This window comes from Nematolebias whitei, chromosome 9 (genome assembly GCF_014905685.2).
Source record: "Nematolebias whitei isolate Nwh7 chromosome 9, NemWhi1, whole genome shotgun sequence".
Lineage (NCBI taxonomy): Eukaryota > Metazoa > Chordata > Actinopteri > Cyprinodontiformes > Rivulidae > Nematolebias > Nematolebias whitei.
Window position 1 is genome coordinate 19,009,457 of NC_056506.1, and position 6,326 is coordinate 19,015,782.

Below are 6,326 nucleotides of genomic sequence, written 5' to 3' on the forward strand. Positions count from 1 at the left end.
GTGCTAATGATCCATTGTTAGGCTGATGGTCCTTCTTGAGCATGTGAGCAGCTGGTTTTGGTTGTCAGCAGCAAAACTGGTTGATCCACTCTGAGAAGGTGCTATTTATAAGACTGAGCTGAAAACAGCACCTCAGACTGAGGAAGTCTCTCGGATGAGAGACGAAACGTTTCTACATTTTTTTGTTGATTTGCTTTGTTTAGTTTTTTTGAATGTCCAGAGGACCAGATTTAACTTTTTTAGATTTTTTTTACCTGGATTATTGAGCATGCATCAGGATATTTTCCTTGTACATGTTTCAGCGAAAGAAATGACAGGAAAACTGCTAAAACTATTTTTTTTGTATAACAACCAATAAAATTCAGTTTTATGTCAGTTTTGGTCAAAGCTTGAAAGAGCTGCTGCAGAGGGACCAAAGAGCCACATGTGGCTCCAGAGCCGCAGGTTGCAGACCCCTGATCTAGAGTGAAGACATGTTGGAAGTTCCAACATGTCCAACTTGGAACTAGTTTATAAAGTGTGAACAAATGAAACCAATAAGTCTGAGCCATCTCAACCTCAAATACAAATATCAAATTTAAATGGACTCTTTTACATTTAAATACTTTAAGGTCCTTTGAATTTCTTTTTTTTTATTTTGACCATTAGAAGAAAAAAAAAAGTTTTGTGATGACCCTCCAAATCTGGTAGCTGAAAATGAGGCCTTGTTTTTAGGCAGTCTTGCACGTGTGGTCTGACAGAGGGTTTTTTAGTAGTTTTTTTTATTTTATTTTTTTTATGTTTTAACTCACGTTCAACACCAGTTTATGATTATATATTTTTTACTTATACTGACCTGAATGTACGAGCCAGCTTCAGGAGCACGGTGCACCTGCTTATGATGTTGATGCTTATGATGGAGCGTCCCATTCTGCAGCCTGCATGCATGTGGAACAGCTTTTCAGTACTAAATGTTCACTTGTGCAACATGTTTGGTTTTGCTTGTTTCAGACAAAATAAGAACAGTTTTGTCAGACGAGATGAGAAGTGTAACTCAAGGGTCTTTTAGTTGAGAGAACATACCGCTTCTGGTGGAAACTTGCAGCCACCTGTCGGTGATGTTTACCGTCTTAAATGCAAAAGCTGAGCACCTCCTACTGATGTATGATATAAAAATGGGAATAAACTTATTTTTAATGTATTTCAATTTGGCTGATTTTTCCCCTCAGGAACATGAGTGAAGTAACGTTACTGTGAGGTTACAAGAGCATCTGGAAAAAATTCTGATGCACACAAAAAATAAGATTTTTAGATTTTGTCTCGAAAATGTGTTTGACTGTCAAAGCGTGTACGTTTATTCCTAGAGATACTCAAATACATTTATTTGACATTGTAGAAAGTTAAATGCATATATTCGTGCATCTTCTGTTCAGGAGGCCACAGTCCACATGTGAGTAATTCACTGAGTTGCTGATGTCACCATTCAGAGAAGATGACCATCTCATCTTTTACACCGTTATATTGAGAATGTGCAACTATCTGATTGGTGTAAGCAGTTGGGGAGGTCCTTTAGGCCTCTCTGATTGGATTTTCAGGTTGGACACTCCTGGGGACAGTGGACACACCATCCGATCCAGTCCAGCTGAGACAGCATCCTGTTGAAGACACCCACAACCACATTCGTATTTCTGCCAGATGATTATCTTATCCACCTTATTTCTAGGCCCCATGGTGCCATGCGTGGATTATGGGCGCAACTTATGGTGTGGACCAGAACCGGTGTTTGTTTATGTGTGAACAGTACAATCTAATGTAATTTATCTGAGCATTTTGGATTTAATATGTAGGAACACCACCTGTCAGAGCTCAAGCTGGACAATATAATCATACCTGCTTCCTGCTGAGGACGAGGGATGGAGGACGAGCTGAAGAAGTGGCTGCAGATTACATCTGCTAGCATATTTAGATACTTCACTGTCTTCAGATGGTGAAGTGATGAACAACCTGAAAAGCTCTGAGGTGTATTAGTATCTACACAGTATTATTCATTCAACCTTTATTTAAACAGATAAATCACATTGAGCCTCGAAGACTCATTTACAAGTGAGACCTGTTTGGACAGACAAAAAAGTGGTTAACTGGACACATGTAGGAGTTGACAGTATTATAGTATGTAAGGTGTTTTGTTAAAAGAGGTGGGACACAATCTTATTGCCCTTAAATCAGACACAGTCCAGACAAAGCCTTAAAGTCCTCCATCACCGAGCTTGGGTTAATTAGAGAAAATTGTAATACTGAAGATGAACATATATTCTGTGTCCTTCATACTTGAAATCATACCTGACATTTTTGTCACTGTTTTCAATCGTTCTTAGGATCCAGTGTCTCTCCGGTGGTTTATTGTAGTCCAGCCACAAAGGATGCAGGTTTTCCTCCAGTGATTTTTTCAGCCACATTCTTCTAGATAGGTGATGGAAACTATACCTCTTTTCACAAGAACACTCTTTTTAGGCCCGAGCAGCTAAGCGCTGCGAAGGCCTATTGTTATTGTGTCGTTTCAAATTTTTTTCCGTCAAAGAGCGCTAATTTGGAGGCCTTAACATATTCGAAAACTCACCATATTTGACCCAAAATTGTCCCCCGCGAGAAATAGTAGTATGATAATGGAACCAAAAGTGGGCGTGGCCAAACTGCTCTACAGCGCCCCCTAACGTGAGATATGACAACTGGTAAGTCCTAGAGAGCTGAAATTTGGTACACATGTACAACCCACTGAATCATGAAAAAAAGTCTCTTGGAGGTATGCCTTAAACCAAACAGGAAGTCGGCCATTTTGGGTCAAAGGGTCAATTTTGGCCATTTTTCACTTTTCGTACACGGCGAATTTGAACGAACTCCTCCTAGGGATTTCGCTCAATCGGTTTCAAACCTTGGCCATTTTGCTCAGTAGGCATGGGGGACCTAAAGTTATCAAAACGGTGCAAACCGACGTATGTTGAGGGGGCGGGGCCGGACCTCAAAATTATGCTTCACGCCAAAAATTTCCAAACGCTACAACTTTCACATTGAAAAACAGATTTGTACCAAATTTGGCGCGAGTCATCCCTGTCCCATGCCCGACGATACCCTGAGGTCAAATTTTGACGTCATCAAAGCCCCGCCCCCTCAGAACAGGAAGTGACTTTTTTGGCTTGGAATGCTCCCTCCCTGACACTCTTCACCCAATCAGGATGATCCTGTGTTAGAAGGCAGATAACAAGTTGGTCTGACTTGCTTTGAAGCGCAAAGCGTTTCCCCTGGAGGATGTGGGCGTGGCGGCGTGGCGAAGTCAGAAGTGACGCCGTTACAATACGTTTGGCTCTGAATTCCACAGATTTGATCCGAGGTTCATGAAAATCACTATGATCGATCATTGCCCGCCCCTTGAACAGGAAACCACGATGATTGCGCAATAGCCTCTCTAGCGCCCCCTAGAATATTTTAAAACCTCAGCCCCGAGCCATTTTTCGACCGATAAATCTGAAACTCGGTGAACATGTGTATCTTCTCAGGACCTATGAAAAAGTCTCTTGGCGCTCCGGTCCAAAGCCAAGAGGAAGTTGGCCATTTTGGGTCAAAGGTTAATTTTTGGACGTTTTTAACGGCGAATTTTAACGAACTCCTCCTAGGGATTTTCAAGGATTGACTTAAAACTTGGTTATTAGGCCCTTAAGACATTGGAGAGTAAAAGTTATCAAAAGCTTTCGGTTTCGTTTTGTTAAAGGGGCGTGGCCAGGCCTCAAAGTTGAGCTTCACGCCATAAATTTCCAAACGTTATAACTTTCAACTTGAATGACAGATTTGCACCAAATTTGGCACGAGTCATCCCTGTCCCATGCCCGACGATACCCTGAGGTCATATTGTGACGTCATCAAAGCCCCGCCCCCTCAGAACAGGAAGTGACTTTTTTGGCTTGGAATGGTCCTTCTTTGACACCCTTCACATAATCAGGATGATCCTGTGTTAGAAGACAGATAAGATGGTCTGACTTGATTTAAACAACAAAACAGTTATAGCTGGAGAATGTGGGCGTGGCGCCATGGCGAATTAAAAAGTGACGCCGTTGCAATACGTTTGGCTCTAAATTGCACAGATTTGAACCCAGATGAACCAAAATCACTATGATTGATCATTATCCACCTCTGAACAGGTTTCCATGATAAGTGGCCAAGAGCCTCCACAGCGCCACCTACATTCTTCTTACAGTTATATCTCAGTGATACAACATCCGATCTGAACCAGATTTTTGGTGCGTCATTACTGAGAACTGATGGACATTTTAGTTTTGTTGTTTAATATTTGACTCAAGTGCGCCCCCTACATTATTCAAACTGTTATATCTCAGTGATATGTCATCCGATCTGGACCAGATTTTGGGTGCATCATTACTGAGAGCTGATGGACATTTTAGTTTTGTTGTTTAATATTTGACTCAAGTGCGCCCCCTAGATTATTCAAACTGTTATATCTCAGTGATATGTCATCCGATGTGGACCATATTTTTGGTGTGTGATAAGTAAGCACTTAAACACGCAATGGTATTGTTGTTTTACTTTTGACTCAAGTGCGCCCCCTAGGTTAATCAAACTGTTATATCTCAGTGATATATCGTCCGATCTGCACCAGATTTTTGATGCTTGACTAGAGAGGACTTATGGACACAGTGGTGTTGTTGTTTAATATTTGACTCAAGTGCGCCCCCTACATAAATCAAACTGTTATATCTCAGTGATATATCGTCCGATCTTGACCAGATTTTTGGTGCTTGACTAGTGAGGACTTATGGACGCAGTGGTGTTGTTGTTTAATATTTGACTCAAATGCGCCCCCTATATTATTACAATAGTTATATATGCGGTCGCAGCTTATGTGAAAGGTTCGGCGAATGCGCATTCCGGGGAACGGGCGCGTGACGGTAGCGTGAGCGTTCTCGATGGCGACCGGGAAGGGTCGCTGCAGTTCCCGCGGTCGCCATGAGGCCGCAGCGGCGCTTCGCTGCGAGGGCCTTCAACGCTGCTTGCAGCTTTAATTTTTGTTTTGTGTCCGTGTTTGAAACTCTGTTGTTGTAGCCACTGATTTAGTTTGGTCTGGTTGTTCATGCAGCCATGAACACAACAGGTACCTGAACTCAGCACGGCTATTTTAGTAAACTTTACGGTTGTTAAATTAATGTAAACAAAACAAAAACAGTGTTTTATCTGCTAAACTGAATGTAAAATACTTTCAAATAAACCGCGGCCTGTGCACCACTGCCTTAGCTAAATGCTTTTGTTACTTCCTGTGTCTGACAGGAAGTTGTACCCAGAATCATTTATACAGTAGAGCCCACAGGAATAACGTGGATATAATAAGAGGAAGGTTTTTTTTACAACTTGTGAGTTTCTCCGTTTATCAACTTATCTTGCAACTACTGCCTTGAATTAGCTGTGGTTATCAAAACTAGGTCAGTGAGGCAGCTTCAGTGTATCTGTCAGCAAAAAGCAATCATCCTCTGTCTGACACATCTTGGATGGAATGTTTAAATAACACCAAACTCTACTTTAAGACTATTGTCACAGTTAACAAAATATAATGTCATAAAATAATTTTAATAACCTAACACAAGGATGAGTACATAATTTCCTTCCTCATGTATCACATGTGATGAGAATGACAATAAAATTGACTTGAACTTGGAAGTGAACATCTTCATTCCTGAAAGAGTGACTGCTGGTCTGAGGATGAGTGTAAACTGATGATGTTGATCTTCTGTGCTGGTCCATCCTTTTGGCCAATGGCTGCTTAGTTTCCCTGATGTAAGACTGATCACAGCCCTCCTGACACTGAACATACACAACATTACTCTGTTTGTGCCGGGGGACTGGATCTTTGGGATGAACCAGCTACTTGCAGCTTCTCAGACTGAAGAAGTCTTTTGGACAAAAGACGAAACATCTCAACTAAGAAGAATCCGTCCAGACTCAACCTTGTTAGATTTATCTAGCTGGATTAATGAGCACACATCAGAACATATAAAATTACATTTTGAACATATTATAATATTCTATTCTATTCTATTATTCATATTAAAACATTCTCCATAGGTTATAAGTTGTATAAATATATATAATTTTCACTAATTGTCTTTTGTAATGTATGCGAGTGTTTTTGTTCAGTGCCCTGAGACGACTTCTGTTGTGACTCCGCGCTATACAAATAAACTGAGTTTAATAAAAGGCATTCATTCATGATAGTTTCCTATAGCACTGTGTGTAAATAATGTTTCCTATAGCACTGTGTGTAAATAATAAGTTTCCTATAGCACTGT